We start from the raw sequence: 24,015 nt of genomic DNA on the forward strand, positions 1-24,015 counted from the left end.
AATTTTTTATTTTTTTATTATTTATTATTTTATTATTTACTTTTCTTTATTTATTTTTTTTTTTTTTTTTATTATTATTATTATTATTATTATTATTATTATTATTATTATTATTATTATTACTATTATGTGTTTTTTATTTATTATTTTATTTTTTATTTTATTTTATTTTTTCTTAAAGTTATCTTTTCAATTAAAGAAATTAAAGAAAAGATGAAAATGATGAAATGGAAGGATTTTATGTCTTAGTGCCTACGAATGCCTTCCTAATGTGAAGGGCTTGGTATTTTCTTGACTCAAGATTAGTCGCATTTGACTTCCTAGCATTTCTTTTAATTTCATTTTTGTTGTGTTTATATTGCTATCCTTGAAGTTGGTGATCTAATGTGTGTGTAATAGGAAGTATTAACAACTAAGAACTCTCAAAGGTGATATTGATGGATGAATGACTTTAAATGTCCCTACTTAACACTTTAATTAGTATTACATGATCATGCAAAGAAATTATTAATCAATATTAAAGGGAAGATGATTAACGTGCAGTGTTTCTTGTCTTGTCATATAATTACTGCATTTTGGCCCCCAATAATATATTTGAGGCTACTTTTTGGTTGTTACTTGTGGAGTTTCCCTTTGGCTTAGAAAAACATCAAGGATAAATGTCCATTGCATTGGCATTGGACATCATCAAAGAGGAATTCACCAAAAGTAGTAGAGGACATGGGAGAAATTGGTACAATGAGCGAATAATTGCTAGAGAAACATCAAGGAACCATAATTTCTTGTGTATTTATATTCACTTGAAATTAACTAGTCACGAAAAGTACCTTTTTTTCCGAATATTTTCATGTATACATAAATACTAAAAACACAATTTCAGACTAATTATTCAAACTAATAATTATCTGATAATCACAATTTATAATTAAATAGTATAATATGATTAATATTATAGGACAAAACTATAGGGTCTGGTTGTGAGGAGCATTGTGACAATATATGTACACTTTTCATTGTATTAGACAATCATCTCTCAGAGTGTGATATCCATCCAATGAAATGTACTCCCAGAGGCCATTGTGGGTTGTTGTAGCATCCATTGTCCTTTTAATTTTACTTTTAGTTTTATCGCAAAAAGGGAAAAAAAATCAAATATTATGTTGTAACGGAAATAAGAGAAAATGAGGAAATTTAAAAGAAACGAGTCGTTTTCTTTTATTGGTGACTTTTAAATGTGAGAAACTTGGCAGAAGGTCTGAGTCGTCTGATAGACAGGCAACAAATCCAACAGTGGTTGTGTGGTTAACAAGCATGAGGGTTAATTCTAAATCAGACGTGGGAAATTATAAAATGGAGTTAAAACCTCAGCTGATCAGGGTCGTCCGCTTGAAGAATGTAGATCCGACGGTAGTCGCGTGGTTAACATGGACGATGTTTAATTTGGAAAATGGGCGTAATGGCTTATAGAATGTGATTTAATCCATTCAAGTCTGGATTAATCACAACCACTCATCAAGAAGTGATGAGATCTGATGGATATTGCGTCGTAAAGTGCACGAAGTTTATTGTAAATTTCAGACCTGAGAAATCTTTGAACTGTAGTTTTGTTTCCTATCGGGTCCATGGGGAAGGCAAAGGTCTGTGGAAAAGGTGGACGCGATAATTTTATGAACTGGAGTCTAAATTATTTTCAGTTTCGTGGTAAGCCATATTCTGTGTAAATCAACCAATTCCGCTGTTTTAATGGAATAACTAGAAATAGAAGCGAGAGACTGAAACTTCAAAGGAATGGTGATTGGTTGGGTTTCTTTGTGTTTCCACCAATTAGAGCACTCCCGATATATATGCGAGCCATAAGGGTTTCTTTATGTTTTATCCAATCAGAACATTTTTGATACATACAAGGGCCCAAGTCCACACACAAAGTTTTATAAAGATGTAGTTTTTTGTGTTAAAATAGTTTAATTATTGTCAGAACATCTATAAAGAAACTTCATCAGCAGTCAAGCCACAGATCCGAACAACGAGAAACCATCATCAGTTTTCTAATTTCTATCACTTCTTGTTATTTTATTTTCTTGAGAATGAGGTGTCTTTTACCCTCCAATTTAATATTTTGTAATGACTTTTACTTTAGATAGTTAAAAAAATATCTCTTGCCGTTTAAAAATTATTGATATTTTTGAGGAACTTGAAGCATATTTTCTACAAATATTTTGATGAAAATTATGCACCCAATAACACTTTTCCTCAATATGAAATTTTCGAAAATTTTGTTGATTAGGAGATTAAAGAATGATTTTGCAGGAAAAGGCTATCTATTACAATGTCTCAGTGCATCCAGAGAACTCTGCAAAATCTAAGGAATTTCTCATCCCCTTGGGATTACCAAAGTCTAAGATTAAGAGAAAGTATTTCTCTGAATCCTTTTGCACAAGTATTCTGTCATGAGATAAAGGGAGAAAATAAGACTAGTAATAACATAGAAATGATCAAACAACTGGCTTTCTAGTTCAAATAATTTGGAAATTTAAAGTTAAGAGAAAAATAGTAGGTTTTACAGCAAATAGATGAACTGCAAGGAGAACTGAAAGTTTTAAGATTCATGATTAACCAAATGGCATTAATCACAATCAACATTGTTTTAGGAAATTGGAACAACAATGTAGTTCATATTATCAGTCTACTGTTGTCAAACAAAATCTACACTTCAATGATTTTTGGATTGGGATGGCAATGAAAAGCATACATTAATGAAAATGGTAGATTATGGGTCCAACATGCAAGTGAGACTTCCACTAAGATATTTCACATCTTTAAGTGTGAGCTTCTAGATGGTATTGATTTGGCAGTTCAACCTTCTCCTGCGTTCAGAAAAGTTTTTAAAGATTCTTTTCTAGATATTGGTATTAGCCCAGTACCTTTTCTAAACAAGTGGGAAAATCAAGAAGTGATGTTTACCCCACAATAACAGAACCTCCAAAAAGTAAAAGTAAATCAAGACCAAGGACAAACGTCAAAAGCATCTCCAGACGAGAAAGAAACAGTATCAGTAGATGCCAAAGGAAAAGGTACAGTTGAAGAATCTACTTTTCAGGACACATATGTGGATGCACAAGACCCACATGATATCAATTAGGACAAAGAGTACTCAAAGATGATGGAATACGACTACCTCAAGATGCTTGAATGAAATGCATTAGAAATACAAGTGTCTTCTGATGATGCTGATTATGATTCTGACCGAAGTCTAAAAGGATGTGGTAGAATTATTGTACCAGAAATATTGAGTAGGCACCGTCAGAGAAAGAAAATGCCGACATGACCCTCAATTATTTCCACTTTGTGTCATATCTTAGATTATATTAGATTCCTTTAGGAAAGTTATAAAAGAGAGATCAAACCAGAGAAGCCCACAGGTTGGAACAGAGTGCTTCTTTGATCTTGTATTGTAATCTGTAAAGTATTGTAATTTTGATCTTTGAATTAATATTGAAGCCGATAGGCCGCCTAATTGAGGATAGTTTCGTAAACTTCAAAAGGACCCGGAGAAGTAAAGTGAAGGTGTTGAAGAAGACCCAAGGGGAGAGAGGACGTGTCTGCTCATATTCTCGGTGTGAGGAGTTTCAATTTCTATCATTAGATTTGCTACCTTTAGCTCTTCAAGATCTGATGGTCCGACAGTCTGACGGATTGTAGATGAAGTTCTCCCTAGTTGAGAGGGAGTGTTAAAATTGGAAACTAGGGCAAAACTGTTGGCATTATGGCTAAAGTGTTGTCCTTGATGGCAACCCATTCAGGTGATAGATCACAGTACTTCAAGTCAGCAGCAGAGATTGATGATCAGCTATCAAATATTGAAGAAAATAAGGGGTACGCAGGTACACATTGCATAAGGTGCGTACACGCAGGTCAATGTTACATAAAGTGCGTACATACCCGCAGTTATCCCATTCAGGAGGTGCGTACCCCCAGTGCACACATTTCAAGGCAAAGAAATTCACATGTGGGGTTTTCTTATGTTTTACTCTTGGTATTTAGCCGACGGTATTGTGTTATTATGGTGTCGGCTCGTGGTATTGATCCATGATTTAAGGAAGAGCTTTCCTATATAAAGCAAAGGAGATCATTTGGCTTGAGCATGTTTTGGGTTGAATATCTTACGAGGGCTAGATCTGGTCTAGATCTAAATAAGGCGAATCTATTGATGGACTGAGATCTCTTCGGCGCATGTTCAGATCTATAGATCTGACTGTCTGGGTAATTTCTGAAATCTTGAAATCATCTATGCCCGAAGGTATGCATGTACAGTGAAAGAAAAGTGCGTACGTACGCAGGAACGAAGCGTTTCAGGTGCGCCGGTACGCAGGCACAGAAGGGTTGCAGGTGCGGAGGTACACAGGCACAGAAGGGTTGAAGGTGTGGAGGTACGCAGGCACAGAAGGGCTGCAGGTGCGTACATACGCAGGGATAGAAGGGTTGCAGGTGCGTACATACACAGGCATAGAAGGGTTGCAGGTGCGGAGGTCCGCAGGCAGTTCAATGGACTCAGAGCGAGGTACGCAGGCTAGCAGTTGAGCAGGGTGCGTACATAAGCAGGCTAGCAGTTGAGCAGGGTGCGTACTGTAAGCAGGCAAGCAGTTGAGCAGGGTGAGTACAGTAAGCAGGCCAGCAGTTGAGCAGGGTGCTTACGTAAGCAGGTGAGCAGTTGAGTAGGGTGGTTACTTCTCTTAAGATCTTTTTTTATCATTGTTGTGTTCTGGGTTTGGTCCTATTATTGTTGATCTGGTTACTACAGTTGATTGGGTGATTCTCTTATACTTGATGATCGTTTGATTCTTATGGATCCAGTTTGAAAATTTATGAAAAGTGGTCCTTGTAAGAAAAGAAGTAGGGGGTTGTAGCTCCCTTCCAGGAGAGACTGGAAAACGAGAGAGAGAGTTGTAGCTCTCTGCAGGTTGCAGCCTGCGTACTGGTAAAGGACTGCACCAGTACAAAACCATTGTAAAAGGAGTTTCTAATTTGAAAGAAGATAGAGACATATTGCAGCAGGTGGTTTTCACCCACATTGGGTTTCCACCTTACATCTTGTGTTCTTTGGTGTGACTATCTGTTTTCTTTTGTTCATGCTCATTATTTTATGGTACTGACATGCAAAAATAATTCAAAGAACAAATAAAGAAGATTTATTAAAAGAATTAGATAATACTGATTCACCCCCCCTCTCAGTATTATTTCCAACAAAAACTCCATGTAGATCACCTTATTTATGGCTTCTAATTTTTTTCCTAGATTCCTCTCATCGAGAGGTGTAGGATTGATCTAAAGATCATCTGATTCTGATAAGTATTTATGGAGATATGAATTTATTTTGATTATGGACAAATTGTCAAGGACAACTAGCAAACTTATGTAGGCTCAAAAGCCCAACAGTCACGTCTATTCATCCTCAATGTTTTCATATAAATACAACGAGCATCCTCCTCATTTGGACAATTCATTCACTCATCTTCTCTCTCTCTCTCATGCATAAAATAAGCCTCTCTCTCTCACACGTGTGCCTAGAAGGAAGACGTCCTAGGGCAAGGAAGACACCGAAAGAAGGACGCTAGGGTAGCAAGTCATTTCTTTGACTAACGTTAACCAAGCATTGACCATCAAGAAGTGCAGATTGGGTATAGTTGCCTCTCCTAGGCAGGTCACAATTTTTTGGCATGAAAATCGAGGTGATCTGACCTCTGGTTTGACCGGTGTTGACTGCCCTAGCTTAGGGTTGCAAGTTGACTTCAAAAATCTGCAAATTGACTGTACTTTTGGAGTTGTTCGAGGGTTGTTTAATCAATTTGTTTGAGGATAGGTTGACCGGAAATTAACCAGGCATTTTAGAGGTCAATTTCAACTAGTTTGACCAAGTTTGACTTTATTGATCTAGGGTTTGCTACTACGGATATAAAATTACAAAATTCAAATTGTGTACTATTTCTCTCTGCTGAACTATTGAAGATAAAAGAAAATTTGATCAAAGGGTTTCCCCGCATTGGGGTTTGTCCCTGGCTAGCCACCACATCTTGTGTCTCTTATCTTGGCTTGTTTTCTATTGATCATTTAATGCTCTATCTACACTTTACTTAATGTATATGTGATTGCTAATCTATGGGTAATAAGAAGAAAAATATGTAAACTGCTCTAAGCATAGAACATACCATAATTTAACATGGTACCAGAGCTGAGGTGAAGACAAAGCTCAAGCAAGAGCAAGAGCAAGAGAAATCACCGAAGAGAAGGTTGGAAAGGTTATCTTAAAGAAATCATGGGGTCCTCAACACACTTCGCTGCTGAAGACAAACTCCGTGAGAAGTTTGACTCTCACGGATGGAAGAATCTGTCGATCTAACATTAGAAGAACAGGAAGTGTTGGACCATGTGAGAGGCAGAATTATTGAGCCTCCATCAAATGCATCCGCTGCTACTAAGAACAAATGGACCAAGGGAGGAGTCAAAGAAAGGAAGGTCATCTGGGACTGTATCGACAAGTGCTTGGTGGCCTATGTTTTCGAGCTGAACACCTCCAAGGAAATCTACGATAGACTAGTGAGTTTATTTAAAGTTAATGATGCAAATCAAGTCTTGTTTCTTAGAAATGAGCTGAAGGAAATTAAGAAGGGAAAAGATGAGAGTATGCAAGCATATTTCTTAAGGATCACTGAGATCAAGAATGATCTCCCATCTATTGGGGAAGTAATTCCTGACAGGGAAATGACACTCACAACTCTTGGAGGACTGCCATCTGAATGGTATATATTTAGGACTACTCTTCTCAACAATAACGTAATTCCTGGATTTGAGGAATTAATCGCCATATGCATTCAAGAAGAAACAAGGATGGAAAAGCAATAAATCCCCATACTTAAAGGTCATCCCTCTGCCTTTTCTTCTCATACTAAAAGAAGAAACAATTCCAGGGCTAAATTCAAAGGAAATGCTAGACCAAAGGGTGGTAGAAATGGTCGATGTTACAATTGCGATAAAATGGGTCACTATGCAAGGGAGTGCCCTGATAAAAGGGACTCACACCGGGACGATTATCAAAATTCCTCTCAAGACAATCAAAGGAATGGCAAGTCAAATGGTAGAGGTAAAAGAAGTGTTGGAAATCAAGGAAGAGGACAACCATTTAAGAAGGCAAGAAATTCCAGGTCTGAATCTAACATTGTTAACAATAAGAAAGATGAATATTATCTACCAGTAGCTCTATCTACTACTACTCCCCCGGACTCGCTGGGAAATTGGCTTATTTATAGTGTTGCCTCAAGGCACTTCATTGGTTACAAAGAAGCTCTCTATAATCTAATAGAGAAGGAAACCAACGTGGTAATTATTCTTGGAGATAATTCAAAATATCCCATGAAAGACGTAGGAAATTTCACTCTTCAATTGAATCAGGGTAATACCATCCACTTACAAGATGTATTATATGTACGTGATCTAAAAAAGAAACTAGTTTTCATTTCAGCTATGGAAGACAAAGGCTACAAGGTGGCCTTCAACAATGGCAAGGTACATGTATGGAAAAAGAACTTAAAGATTCTTTTACTCTTGGGTTTCGAGTTGATTCATTATATTAGGTCAGAGGAAGTTCGTTGGGTGTCATGTCTTATGACACATCTCTTCAGTCTGAACTATGGCATTGGAGGTTTTCTCACCTTCATTATAAAGCTCTACTTGATGTAAGAAAAATGGTGACTAGGATGCCTGAGTTCATATTGTTGGAAATACTGAGAGGGGGGGTGAATCAGTATTTCTTTTTCTCACTATTGTTTTACTAGTTAAAACATATATGTTTAGAAACACAAAATGAACAACAGAAATAAATGCTTTTATTAATATAACTATGCAGTAAAATGAATACAATAAATAGATTGTCACAATTGGTTGCCAAGCTCCAACTTGGACTTTCGTGAGGCTCCAACCTCCTGAGCACCAACTCTATTTTGCCAAGACACCAATCTTGGACTTAGGAGCACCAACTCCCAAGGACTTCAATCCTGTTCTATTCTGAGGCTCCAACCTCTTTGGTATACACTGGTGTGCTGCTACGCTCTTTTCAGGTTTCCACTGCTTCTGCTGCCCCCTTTTCTTCTGCTACTTTCACTATCTCATGCTCAGGTTATACCGTCCACGAACGATGCCTCAGTTCTCTATTTTTGCTGATTTTATATGCTCCATGCCCTTGTCCATTCATTTCCTCTTACGTGCTGGCTCTTTGGCTTCCTCCTCACTTGATCGCTTGACACTTCGGCTTCCATTTCTTTTCTTTCTTTCTTTTTTCCTTACATGCTTTATCGGCGCTTTTAATCACCCATCGGAAGCCACCACCTGAGCATTTTAATCAACCATCGGAAGCCACCACCCGAGCGTTTTAATCACGCATTGGAAGCCACCACTCGAGCGTTTTAATCACCCATCGGAAGCCACCACCCGAGCGTTTTAATCACCCATCGGAAGCCACCACCCGAGCGTTTTATCAACGATCGGAAGCCACCAACCGAGCCTTTAATCAACCATCACCGAGCGCTTTAATATATACCTTAACCCCGCAGCCATGTATCATATCATACACAGAAAACATTATAAACCCCCGCTCTAATTCAAATGTTGGACTTCAATTATTATGCACCCGCCTTTACAATTATCGGCGGGTCCAGATTTCGGTGGTCACAATAACTCTTAAGTCCTGACCTCTGACGAGGTGCGGACCCGATGCCCTTTTAGACTCCCTTCTATGTTGGTTTTCGGGTCCGATGTATATTAGCACTCGCTGTAAACAATAGTCCCGATCCTCCGACGGAACGCGGACTCGATGCCTTCTTATACTCCCGTCTCTATATTGAATTCAAGTCCGGGATATCGGCAGGTTCGCTTTGGCGGATTTGTAACGTGAAGGTTTAGCGGACCGATCTCCCTTTAGGCTGCTCTCTAATATGATTTTGGCTCTGGATGATTTCGGCGATCGCTACATCCGTTTCTCCGATGCGATACAAGAGTTATGCGGACCCGATATGATTTTACACTCCACTTGATAAGGGACTCAGCTCCGGAAGTCGGAACTTTGCACTGCTGAAGGCCCTTTCCGAACCCGATCTACTTTATACTGCCTTCATAATATTTCGGCTCCGTTAATTCGGAGCTTTCACTTCGGCGGTTCCGAAAGGCTCCACTCCTCCGATGCGCATATATATGCCGATTGCCGATTAGATCTCCGCCGTCCATTATTCCTTCAGATCGGACGGTCAGCGCTAAATCGCATATCGCGTCCATCACATATCGCATCCTCCATTCTCCATTCCCCGATCACCGATTTGGTGGTGATATATATATATATATATATATATATATATATATATATATATATATATATATATATATATGCCATCAGGTCCATATGTGCCGAAACACATTTAACTTGTGTTTTCTGCCAAAAAGGAAAAAGGCCTTTGATTATTAAAAATGCATATATGTAGATTTTGGGCGCTCAAACACTCCCGATAGCATTAATACATGCATATGTGGGTTTCCATTGCCCGAACAACTCCCGATAGTATTAATGAAGGCATATATGGGTTTTGATCACCCGAACAGCTCCCGATAATGTCATCTGAGGCATATATGGCTCTGTTTGCTTCATTTTCTCCTCCGATGGCTCCTCTTGCTCCGATATGCTCCGATAGCTCCTCCGATGGCTCCTCTTGCTCTGGCACTCCTCCGATATGGCTCCTCTTGCTTTGATATATGTGGCTCCTCCGATATGGTCTGCTCCTCTTGGCTCCGATATGCTCTGTCTCCTCCTCTTGAATATTGCCATATTGACATCAATGACAACCTGTGTCCAACACATATTAGACCAAGAAGATGTATTTCTAGGATGTGCCGAAGGAAAGCTCAAAAGGGGACCATTCCCCTCAAGCCAAAGCAAGACCTCCGATATATTGCAGCCGGTTCACTCAGACATATCCTGTATGATGCCTATGAACTCCTTGGGAGGATATTTATATTACCTCACTTTTAGAAATGATTATTCTCGCAAGACTTGGATATGATTCTTGAAAAGGAAAGATGAAGTGTTCTCTTGGTTTCGTCACTTCAAAGCCTTGATCGAGAATCAAACCGAAAAGAAGATCAAGACCTTAAGGATTGATAATGGGACTGAATATGAATTCAATGAGTTTCATGACTTTTGCAAAGAGGATGGCATTAAGAGGGAGACTACTACACCATATACTCTTGAGTAGAATGGTGTGGCGGAAAGGAAGAATCGTACAATTATGGAAGTTGTCCGTGCCATACTCCATGATCAAAGACTTCTGAAGTTTCTATGGGCTGAAGCTGCAATTACCGTCGTATATGTACAAAGTCGATGCCCTCATCAAGCATTGGGTTCCAAGACTCCTGAAGAAATGTTCATCAGTAATAAACTTGACGTATCTCATTTTAGAATTTTTGGAAGCCCTATATATTTTCATGTGCCTAAAGAGAAAAGGTATAAATTGGGTGCATCTGGAAAGAAAGGAATCTGTGTGGGCTATAGCGAAAATACTAAGGGCTATAGAATCTATGTAGTTGGTCAAAGGGAAGTCGTGATTAGTCGTGATGTCTCCTTTGACGAAGATATGGCTCTTAGCAAAGTAGATGTACAATCTTCCTACTTTAAGGGGATCTAAAGAAGCTGACACTGGAGAACCAAAGGAAAAGGAAGATGTGACGATGCCTGATGTGGAAGAACCTATGGATCCTATTGATCCTCCTCCGCAAGAGCCTTCCTCTTCTAGGAAGAGGCCTTCAAGGCTTAGTGGGACACTTGATGATGCCGAAGGACACATTGCACTGAGAGGAACCTTCCGTGAAAGTAAGAAACCAAATAGGTATCAGGGATACCTAACCATCATGAGGACAATCATCCAAAATGAGCCTTTGTCATTCACAGATGCTGTCAAGCATCATGTATGGAAGGATTCTATGACCGAGAAATATGAGTCCATTATGAAAAAATATGTTTGGGATGTGTTCCCTAGACCCCAGGACAAAGCAATTGTCACTTCAAAATGGCTTTACAAGATAAAGCATGTAGTTGATGGAAGTGCGGAAAAGTATAAGTCTCGTTTTGTCGCTCGTGGCTTCTCCCAAAAGGAAGGTATAGACTATGATGAGATATTTTCACCTGTTACCCGATATACCACCATCTGCTCGATCATAGCCCTTGTTGCTACCTAAGGATGAAATCTACATCAGATGGATGTCAAGATTGAATTCTTACATGGTTCGATCAAACAAGAGGTCTATGTGGAGCAACCCGAAGGATTTGAGATTTATGATCGATAATCTCATGTGTGTAGGTTGAAGAAGGCCCTTTATGGGCTAAAGCAAGCACCCTGAGCATGGCATGAGAGGATCGATAACTACTTGATGAAGCTGGGATTCACTAGGAATGAAGCCAACCCTAACCTTTACTTTAAGATTATAGATGACAAGCCTCTCATACTAGTGCTATATGTTGACAACCTCTATATAATAGGTGTAGACCCTCTCATTCATGAATATAAGAGGGAGTTGGCTTCTGAGTTTGAGATGAAAGACCTAGGACTTATGCACTATTTCCTAGGACTGGAAGTCTGGCAGAAACCAAAGAGATTTTCCTATCTCAAGGAAAATATGTGTTGAAGATATTGGAGAGATTCTACATGGTGGAGTGTAAGCCCGTAACTACTCCAATGGAGCTTGACTTCAAGAAGTTAAACGGTAGTGCTGCCGGACCTATTTTACAAAATGCTACTGAGTATCGTCAACTCGTTGGAGCATTTATGTTCTTGGTGAACTCCCATCCAAATATATGCTTTGCAGTCAACACATTGAGTCAACATATGGTTGAGCCTCACCACTCACATTGGATTGGTGCCAAGAATATCTTGAGATATCTTTGTGGCACAATCACTCATGGGTGGAGAAACACTGCCGAAGATGTGAGACTACTTGGGTATACTAATGCTGATTGGGTAGGCAGTGTGGTGGACCGAAAGAGAACTTTCGGGTGGTGTTTCTCTTTGGGATCTGCCTCAATATCCTGGCTAAGGAGGAAGCAGAAGTTGGTGGCTTTGAGCACCACCGAGGCAAAATACATTGTTGCTAGAATGGCCTCCTGTGAGGTAGTTTGGTTGCAAAAGCTCTTCAATGAGCTGTTTGGATTTACATTGGATACCACCGTGATCCTGTGTGACAACCAGATCGGGATCCGTTTATCAGAGAATCCCTAGTTGAGAGGGAGTGTTAGAATTGGAAACTAGGGCCAAACTCCATGTGCATCACCCTATTTATGGCTTCTGATATTTTTCATAGATTCCTCTCATCGAGAGGTGTAGGATTGATCTAAAAATCATTTGATTCTGATAAGCATTTATGGAGATATGAATTTATTTTGATTATGGACAAGTTGTCAAGGTCGGCCAGCAAACTTATGTGGGCTCAGAAGCCCAATAGTCACATCTATTCATCCTCAATGTTTGCATATAAATACAAGGAGCCTCCTCATTTGGACAATTCATTCACTCATCTTCTCTCTCTCTCCTACGCATAAAATAAGTCTCTCTCTCTCTCACATGTGTGGCTGAAAGGAAGACGTCCTAGGGCAAGGAAGATGTAGAATGAAGGATGCTAGGGTAGCAGGTCATCTCTTTGACCAATGTTGACCAAGCATTGACCATCTAGAAGGGTGCACGTAAATTGTGAATTTCTGGCCTTGTGAGAGTGGAAGAATTGGAGGGAACCATCTACATGGCCCCGATCATTCTTTGTCCATGGATTGCAGTGAATGCCCTCCTCCGTTGACATTATTGCTTTCTCCATTTCTATTCTCTTCTCCGACATGGGACTGAATTGATTAAGGAAGTTATTGGGTCACTGTATCAAAGCTAATGGGTTTCGACCTTCTTGCAAATATCCCTCATGGTATGTGTCAAAAGTAATATAATCTAATATGTGAATTGATGTTGTTTAATTTAACCACGCAGGTTGTTGGCAGTCCTGAAATTCTTGCAGATATCCATTATGGCATCAAATCAAATATCGCTTAGGACATCAAATCAGATATTAGGGTGCTTGAGATTTTCTTGATAAAGGGACTAACGTTATGATTGATAAACAGACTAATGTTATAAATGATTATGTGGTATGGAACAAAAGTGAAAAAATTAAATATTCTTATAAAAGAAATGATGTGACCATCAAGGAATCTAAACTATCCATAAAAAATTTTAAGGTAAATTCTGAAAAAAATTATTTTGAAAAATATACTACAAAATGAAATTGTAAATGTGTAATTTGAAAAATGAAAATAAGAAACAACAATTTTAGAAATTTTTAATTCATATAATTTTTTTCACCTGTTAAACACGAAAGTTCATCTACTAGAAACTGTGGTACAATGATAAAACTATATTATCGATATTTAAGCTTGAAGAACTCCTGTCGGGATGGATCCTCGAAACAAATGAATCTTTATTGTAGGATCAAAACTAATGGGTCACTGTTTCCGTGCTTGAGATTTTCTTGATAAGGGGACTAATGTTATAAATGATGATGTGGTATGGAGTGTCCATGTACGTCTTTTATCAGATAAACTTTCCTCAGTGCAAATTTTTGGTTTCTTTTCACATTCCATTAACAGTGATTAGTGATTAGAGAATAAATTAGAGAATAAAATACATGACATTTTTGTGTAAATTTTTGGTTTCCTTTTCCTAATAAAAAATGCTAAAAAATAATTAACATTTAATTACTTTATCTTTGTGATATGCATCTATTCTTCCCTGCCTGTAATCTGGAAAGATTTGTTTTCCCAATTGCGAAACTATTAACTAATTAAAAAAATCAATTAAAAATCTTATCATTAAATAAATCAATTTCAAATTTTTCACATTTCAATTTTCAAGAGTGAAATATCTGAAGCATTTTTTACAGCCGACCGATTTAACTCCTCGTAACCATAGTTTTTAACACCGTCATCTTTGTTGAAGGTCCACCACGCATACCTCGCCCAGAGACTGTTTCGCATATACACAAAATGTACAACAACTAGGAGTATGTCGTGCTCATTTATTTCCCAACAGTTAGTTCTTGTCTTTACATATTTACCTTTAGGAAGCTTAGGGAGTTTGAAGGGATCAACTTGTTGAGTGTGCTCACTTTTCCGGCACTGAACTAGCCTCCATCCACTTGCTAAATCATCCATAGCGTAAATACACCCAATGGGATACTCGCCATAATCGCCATTGGCATCCTCTGTATCTGACCTCTGAGATATGGCATAAAGTGTTCCGGATTTGGAGGATATCATACATCTCCCTAACACGCACGTGACAAGGAATTTACGGAAGTTACGGGAGGAAGGCCGAAAATATGTAGGAAATTTCATTAAATGCCGAGCAAACGTTGTGTTCTCTTCTCCTCCCACTACCCACACGTTGCTCTGAAAGTCGAAGTGCATGGGAACGAGTATGGTAGTATCATCGTTTCCTGCATATACCCAACTAGTAATATTTACTAGATACAGTTTTCCTTTCCACGGGATAGGTGTACCATATATGTTGTGCGGACACTCTGGAAGAAGTGACCACTTTTCAGAGTTTACGTCTAAGGACAACATTGTTGCACGATTTCTACCAACAACACTATCACTACCCAACAACACTATCAACCGATCTCCGACTGTTACTTTCGTAATCCGATCAGGAAACTCGTTGTGTAGTTCTCCAGCTATTGTGGAAGTATCCAAAGCCCGGAATGACCTATCGGAGTTCTGGTCTGAATTTAGTATGTAACAGAAGGGATGCTGCCGATCATCTGTACTATTCCAGAAAATAATTTTATGTCCGATCGCTTCCACAAAAGATCCATTCAATTCTTCTGGTGGAAACACATGCGGAATAGTTAAAGCCGTGAACTCATGTTGAGGGAAGGGTGACAACCTCTTGTCTCTGATGGCACACTCGATAAAAGTTATTTCACTCACCGTGGTTTCACGGCGACGGCCGCGTCTCTGGTGGCAACCTCTTGGTTTCACGCGAAACAGAAGATTGCATTGTCGTGGTGGCGGCGGCGCTGCGTGAACCAAATGTCGAAGTCTGTTAGCAATAAGTCCAGACCTGGCGTTGGAAATGAGGGCCCGTAGATGGCCGTCGAGGCTTGGAATAATTCGATGGCTTATAAGATCGTCGTTCATCAAATTGAAACTTTCCATGGCTGTTGAGCTGCCACTAATTTCTCTAAATCTTGGAGGCAGCAAATCAAGAATCTCCTCTGACTCGTGCTCATGATCTTTTGCATGGTCGGTGTAAAAAGGTTCCATGTTCTCACTCACAAATTAATCCCTTTCCCTTCACGATTTTGTTGCAGAAAGAATCTCCAAGAAGATGGCCGAGCGAGTAGTACGAAATATATCAATGAATGTCCAACTTGGTGATGATCGAGTCCTATGAAATATGTCTTTCACTTTATATCAAGCGTCCATGAAGGTAGGCCGACTCCCTTGAGAAGGACACCACATGAAGTCCATGAAGGTAGGCGGACTCCCTTGAGAAGAGCACCACATGAAGTCGGGTCACGCCTTTTAATTGTGGGTCTCCACAAATTGAAATATGGTTTTGTTTCTTATGATTAAGTTTGGGTTTTATTTTTTAGTGACTTTATAAATTTGAAGGTATGGTGTTAAGGAAATCCAAACATTTTTTTTTGCACATTCGAGATGTTACAATTCCTTATCAATGGGCTTCTATTGGCTTCTTGAATGGGTAGGTTAACATTGTTTTTTATTTATATGAATTCTAAACATTTTATATTACAGAAACCGCTTGTCTTGGTCATTCTAATTAGATGGCCATTTTCTCCTCAACTAAATTTAGAGTTGGAGGTAATAAATTTGGTTTCAAAGCATACAACACAGAATAGTAAAGTTAGCTAATCCATCATATTCAATAGAATCATTGGTAACTTTGATGGAATTAGAGATATAAACGAAGAGATTGAAATGGGTCTTTTCCCTAAAACTAATATTGGACTAATTTTCTATAACAATTGTATTCAAGGAAAATTTGGAGACTAGAGAGTATTAGAGAGATTTTCTATGACACTTGTATCTATGCGGAATTGTTAGAGATTAAAAGGTATTTGAGATATTTTCTATGACAATTGTATTCACTTGAAATTGTTGGAGACTAGAGGGGTTTTATGAGGAAAGGGATTTCTGCTCTCTTTTTTTTTGTGATGGTCTTTGAGAGCACAAATTATTGTATTAAATGGTGTTATTTTCTAAGAAGGAACACACAATTTTTATAAACCTCTTTATATATAACTTCAAATCCAAAGGGAAAATGGATCAAGCCCATAAATCTAGACAAGACTAAAATTCAATGCATCTTTCAATACATGGTCATCCTTTCACTCCTTTCATTGGAGAAGGATATATGTGCCTCCAATATTCAACAAAAAAATATCCAAAAGGATGGCCTTAGGGCATGTGCTTTTCTTATGAGACAATCCAGCATGATTTGCCATTTGTTTACATTCGCAATTATAACAACTTCTCCCACCCCATTACTATATTGGGTTGTGGAAAGGGTTACTTGTTGAATTGACTGTAAACCTAATGTCTATTATGAAGATGAGGTCACAACATAAAAATGTAAAATCTGATGCTACAATTATGTTCATCTTGTGGATATTTGATCTCAATCTGATTCTTGAATTGAAATTTATTCCTACTTGAACTTTGCCTAATCATATTACACGTCATCTGTAATGGGTTGCCACATGGCACCCATGTGGTATTCATGTGGCATCCACATGTGGCCCAAATGATACAACCACATTAACCAACATGATTCCATTCTTGGAAGGTACCTACATGGCCTCCATGTGGGCGATGCCATGTCGTCTCATGGAGAGGGACCATAGATTGTTTGGAATAATTAATTATTCCAATAAATGTGCCTTAAATCCTCTTTTCCTTCTACCTTGCATAGAGAAACTATTGTTCAGACCAATTCTAGCAACTTTATACTTTCTAGCTAGCCCTAGAACCAATGTATGTCATCTAAATATTCTAATCATTAAATTTCATGTGGTAATCAAATGGTATTTAGGATTTTTATTTTTATTTATTTTTTATTTTTTATTATTTTTATTTTTATTATTATTTTATTTTTATTTTTATTTTATTTTTTATTTTTTATTTTTTTAGAATAGTAAAGTTTGCTAATCCACCATATTCAAGAGAATCCATGGTAACTTTAGTGGAATTAGAGATAAAATGGAAGAGATTTAAATGGGTATTCCCCCTAAAACTAATATTGGACGAATTTTCTATGACAATTGTATCCATGCAAAATTGTTGGAGACTAGAGGGTATTGAAGAGATTTTCTATGGCACTTGTATGTATGTGAAATTTTTAAAGACGAAAAGGTATTTGAGAGATTTTCTATGACAATTGTATTCATGTGAAATTGTTAAAGACTAAAAGGTATTTGAGAGATTTTCTATGACAAGTCCATAAATCTAGACAAGACTAAAATTCAATGCATCTTTCAGTACATGGTCATCCTTTCACTCCTTGCATTGGAGAAGGATATATGTGCCTCCAATATTCAACAAAAATTACTCAAGAAGATGGCCTTTGTGCATTTGCTTTTCTTATGAGACAATCCATCATGTTTTCCAGGCTCACTTCAGGATTTGCCTTTTGTTGACATTTGCAATTATAACAAATTCTCCCACCCAAGTACTAATAACTTCTCCCACTATTATTCTCTTAACATGCAAGACGATACCAAAATGCCAAATATACAAAGAAATATGCCCAGAACATAGAACAATGAGAAACAACAAGTATTTTATAATTCATAAAGCAATGTTCACTTACCTCTTCAAGGGGGCAACCTCCAATAGAGGCACGATGCTCCTTGAGGGGAGTCTCTATCCTTTATATAGGATTCATACATGCAATACCATGGGGCAATACCATGGTTTTTATTAATACCATCTATATAATACCATGGCCCATTTGCAACTAACTGTGGTCCCTTCATTAAATGCGAGTTAACCACTTACAATTATTAATATGGGCTTTATTAACTCTTTACTTAACTATAACTATGACTCGATCCTATTACATAAATAAGGGGGTTAGGGTGGGACCCTAACTTTCCCTCCCCCATAAGAATAGCCTTGTCCTCAAGGCTGAAGCTATGGAAACTGCTAAAGAATAATGGCTGGTTCCTAGGTTGCAACTTCTGGAGAGGTGTCTTTCCACTTGACAATGACTTCCTTGATCATGCGGCCACATAGTTGTCATTCTCGTGTGTCAAGAACCTGTTCAAGTTGGAGCCAGATTGACCCTTCATCTAGTTCAGGTATACTAGTTTGAATTCTACAATTGTTCCCAATCACTTTCTTGAGGCACGAGACATGGAAAACTGGATGGATTTTTGCAGTGGGTGGCAAAGCTAGCTTGTAGGCAACTTCTCCAATGCATTGAAGTACTTGATACGGTCCGTAGAATTTTGGAGATAGTTTCTGACAACCCTTGTCTTTGACTGATGTTTTCTTATATGGTTGTAGCCTCAAAAATACATGATCCCCTTATTGAAATTGGCGTTTTGAACGATGTTGATCTACCTGTTGCTTCATGCGGTTTTGAGCTTGATGAAGATTCTCCGTAAGGTGGGCCAGCATGGTTGTGCGGTTTTGTAGGAGTTGATCCATTGCTTGTACCTTCGAGCATCCCTTGATATAAGAAGTAGGGGAAGGGGCGAGTTGACCATAAACTACTTCATATGGAGTCATTTTGGTGGTGGCATGATAGTTGGTGTTATACCACCATTCAGCTAGAGGTAACCATTGTACCTAGAGATGTTGCTTTTCTGAAGTGAAACACCTAAGGTAGGTTTCCATACATTTGTTGACTGCTTCAGTTTGACCATCAGTTTGTGGATGATAAGAAGTACCGAGTTGTAGTTGGGTACCTTGTTGCCAGAAGAGTTCCTGCCAAAAGTTATTGGTGAAGACCGAGTCACGATCAGACACAATGGAAGTGGGCATGCCATGCAATTTGAAGATCTGATCCATGAAAGATTGAGTGACCAAAGTCGGTGTAAAAGGGTGGGGTAGGACACAAAAATGAGCATACTTAGAAAGTTTTTCCACAACCACCATGATGGGTGACTTGTTTCCTGACTTTGGAAGACCCGTAATGAAATCCATAGAAACCTTCGTCTAGATTGACGCCAGGATGGGAAATGGTTGTAATGTACCTAGGGATTTGACTGTTTCTCCTTTGTGGTGCTAACAGATGTCGTATTCAGCTACAAAATTAAGAATGTCCTTTTTCATGCCTATTCAAAAAAATGATCTTCCAGTGCCAGCATACGTCTTCTAAAAGCCTGAATGTCCTACAGTGGGAGATGAGTGCAACTCCACCAAAATGCGGCTTTTGAGGGTGGATGTTGGTGATATTATGACTCTGTCCTTGTAGCGAAGAATTTCATCCTACCACGAGTAGCCTGCTGTGGAATTTGGATCCGCGTGCAATTGATTAATGAGTTGGGAGGGCCAAGGATGTGAAAACCATTCCTTGTGAGCCTTTTCATTCCATTCTGGAATAGGAAGGGAAATTGCAAGCAGGGTACTTTCCTCCTCAAATAGGCGGGATAACGCATCTGCTACAATATTTTCACACCCTTTCTTGTAAATTATCTCATAATCATATCCTAGCATTTTGTTGAGCCATTTATTTTGTTGTGGTGAGGATAGGCATTGCTCCAAAAATATTTAAGGCTTTGATGGTCTATGTGGATTTGGAAATGTCGCCCCAATAAGTATGGTTGCTAGGTATCTACTGCATGTAAGATGGCCATCATCTCATTCTCATAGGTAGAATTTCTCAGATTCTTCCCACTTAGATGTTGGCTCGTGAAGGCCAAGGGTCAACCTTCCTAGATAAAGACCGCCCCAGTAGCCGTACCCGAAGCATCACATTCAATCAGAAAAGATTTGGTGAAGTTGGGTAGTGCTAAGACTGGAGTGGAACACATGGCATGTTTAAGAGCCGTAAAGGCCAGTTGTGCTTCATCATTCCAGAGGAATGAATTTTTCTTGAGGATTTGAGTGAGGGGCCTAGCAATGCGACCATAATTGTGGACAAATTTGCGATAGTAGCTTGTGATACCTAAAAATCCTCTGAGGCTCTTCAAGGTCTTAGGTTGAGGCTAATCTTGCATTGCCTGGATTTTTTTGGGGTCCACCCTGACACCTTCACGCCCCACAATGTGGCCCAAATACTGAACTTCTTCCATTCCAAGAGAACACTTGGAAATCTTAACAAATAATTTATGCTTTCGGAGCAGTTGCAAGAGCAGATCTATATACTGAAGATGTGTGGCCCAGGTGCGACTGTAGATGAGGATGTCATCAAAGAAAAAAACGACAAATTTTCTGAGATATGGTTTGAGCAAGTGGTTCATAAGGCTCTAAAAAGTGGATGGGGCATTACAAAGACCAAATGGCATGACCAGGAACTCATAATGGCCTCCATAAGTTCGGAAAGTGGTCTTTGGAATGTCTACTTCTTTCATGCGAATTTGGTGATAGCCTGAGCGAAGGTCAAGCTTAGTAAAGAATTGAGCCCCATTTAGTTCATCCATCAAATCATTGACAATCGGGATGGGAAATTTATCTTTGACTGTCAACTTATTAAGGGCCCCGAAATCTGGACACATATGCCATTCCCCATCTTGCTTGAGCACCATGACCACCAGTGATGAATAAGGACTGATGTTGGGATGAATGACACCTGCTTCTAAGAGTTCCATGATTTTTTTTTCTATTTCATTATTTTGGGCGAACGGATATCTATATGGGTGCACATTTGGTGGTTGGGCCCCTGGGACCAAAGTAATGCTATGATCATTTTCCCCTCTCAAGGGTGGAAGCTCATGAGGCTTGTCAAAGACTGGCAGATGGTTGTTTAAGATCTGTTGCATCTCAGGATGAATATGAAGAGAATGGGATTCGATGGCTTGGATGGCATTAAATTGAGCTACAACTCCATGGTGGCCCTTTTTTAACAATTTTTCCATCCGATGTGAGCTGATGATAGAGGGAGCTCCCGCCTCGAGTCCGCAGAGGGTATGTGTGTGGTTGTTCTACTTAAAGCTCATATATAACTCCTGGAAATCCATTGTGATTGGGCCAAGTGTGCGAAGCCATTCAGCACCAAGGACAATGTCACACCCTCCCATGTGTATAGAAAACATGTGGGTCTTTAACTGATAATCCCCCATTTGAAGTTTGACATTTTCACAGTGGCCTTCACATTTCATTGTTCCCCCATCAGCAATTTAGACCTGGAAGTTAGAAACTCCTCGGAAAAAAAAATGTACTACTTCCACGACTCTTTGATGGATAAAATTATGTGTACTTCCACTATCAATCAAGACTACTACTGGGTGATGCTTAATAAAACCTATGATTTTGAGAGTTTCAGACGAAGAAATCCTTGTGAAAGCATGCAGCGAGATAAATTGTTCTTTAGGTACATTGTCCTGCTGGTTGTCCTCTTCTTCCTCCTCTGGTTCCTCAAGTGGTGGGGCTTCCTCTGATGAACTATGATCAGTAGCATCAATTTGAAAGAATTTTGGCTCATTGCATTTATGTCCGGGGGAGTATTTCTCATCACAATAGTAACATAATCCTTGTTTTCTTCTTTCTGCCATTTCTGCTGGTGACACCTTTTGAACATTGAGTGTTGGGTAGTGCTTTGAGCCTATGGGGGTTGACCCTTGGCGATGAAATTTGGGTGATTGGACTGGGATGTTAATGAACGTTCGACTTCAGGAGCTATCCTGCAAGCAAGCATCCAAGAGCTAGGGTGGTGCAGTCGAATGTGGGCTTGTATGGCTTCTTTGAGACCACTGACAAAACATTCCATGTAGAACTCCTATTGTAGACCTCCAGTGTGGAAAGCTAAGGCTTCAAAGGCTGTAATATATTCATTCACTGTTCTTGTCTATCGGAGCTTAGTGAGATGACCCAAAAATTTAGATTCATGGTCAAAGAAATCCATAAGAGCTTTTTTTAATATCTCCCAAGTCAAGGGCCTTCCATAGCAACGTTGATGCCATTGCCACCATTGCCATCTTTCATTGTCCAACTACATGATACCCACACTAAGCTGAGTCACATTATCCTGGATGTAATTCAGAGTGAAATATTGCTCCATTTGTGTTATCCATAAGGCTAGGTGAGAGCCATCAAATTTATACATGTCCAGCTTGGGTGGTCACAGATGAGATTGTTGGTGGGTGCCAAAGAGGTGAAGAGACTGGCTAGACTCACCCTCGTTGTTTTCATTGCTAATATATGCCTCCGCACATTCCTCCATCCTGCCCTTTGAGAGTGTTTCATTTATGTTCTTCAGCAGCAACATTATCTCGTTCAATGTTGATTCAAGTTTGTCGATCCTCTCATTTGCCATAGCTTGAGCTCTAGTTTGTACCATGCACTGATCCGATGTACTTGAAATTTGAGACTACCCGAATTTTTGGCACTAACAATTGAATGGTACCACCTTTCTTAGCTCATTGTCTTGATTCTTATGGGCTAAGTCACCATTAAGTGCCCCGGGGGGGGGGTCTCATTTTTTTTTCTTCGAACAAATTTTTACTCCTTGCTTAGGAATACTACAGGAGTCGAATCCCAGAAATGTCAATGCTGCCAAAAGTCATGTGAAAATCACGCCCCAAGTATACGAACCCAAACAACTACTCAGATCTAGATTGCGGATCTGATGGATCTGAGAGATCTGAATGGCTGATCTGATAGATCTAAATGGTAGAACTGATTGCTGCTGCTGTGACAAAACCCCACTTGTGAGACTTGATCTGGCAAAGATTATGCATGATTCAGAGATAGAGAAGGGAACTATGGTCTCCAGGAGTGTCAGGTGCTACAAATCGCAATATACATAAGGCTCTGACAGTAGTACTCGGCCCAATTTTTCAGGGCACTAACCAAGGAGGATCAACCGTACCCTTAGTCGTACAACCTGACTACCCTATCATATGCGGGAGTAATCTCTCTTAGTATTGTTCTCGATGTACTGTAGCAGCAAGAAGACCAATGGTTTATTTATGGAAATGTTTCAAGGGAGCTAGGGGCTTCCGATATACCCAGAGGGTACTTGGAAGACAGTTCGTGCGTGGTTCTGTCTAATGTGCTACTACTCGAAGGGGTACCCACAAGAGTTACAAGGTAGTCCAACAAACATGACCACCTCTTGTATTTCCTGCGTTCATGCCTCACCAAATCCACAGGTTTATGCGCTCAATGACAGATTTTGTGGTTTAAAGACACCGAAACACGTCTCTAGCCAAAAAAGAAATTGTTAAAAATTGGAGATCCCACTAGCCCTGGAAAGTGCTCCGATACCACTTGTTATGCTCTTAACCTGCAAGACGATACCAGAATACCAAAAATACGAAGAAATATACCCAGAACATATAACAATGGGAAATAACAGTAAGTATTTTATTATTCAGAAAGCAATGTTCACTTGCCTCTTCGAGGGGGCAACCTCCAATAGAGCTGAGCTCAATTACAAATAAGGCACGATGCTCCTCGAGGGGAGTCTCTATCCTTTATATAGGATTCATACATGCAATACCATGGGGCAATACCATGGTTTTTACTAATACCATCTATCTAATACCATGGCCCATTTGCAACTAACTGTGGTCCCTTCATTAAATGTGGGTTAAGCACTTACAATTATTAATATGGGCTTTATTGACTCTTTACTTAACTATAACTATGACTCGATCCCATTACATAAATAAGGGGGTTAGGGTGGGGCCCTAACACCCACCCCGTTACTAGATTGGGTTGTGGAAAGGGTTACTTGTTGAATTGACCTCAGC

Source organism: Pinus tabuliformis, chromosome 3_1, assembly GCF_031772625.1.
Source record: "Pinus tabuliformis cultivar Carrire ecotype Pingquan chromosome 3_1, CPIR1, whole genome shotgun sequence".
In the NCBI taxonomy this organism is placed as follows: domain Eukaryota; kingdom Viridiplantae; phylum Streptophyta; class Pinopsida; order Pinales; family Pinaceae; genus Pinus; species Pinus tabuliformis.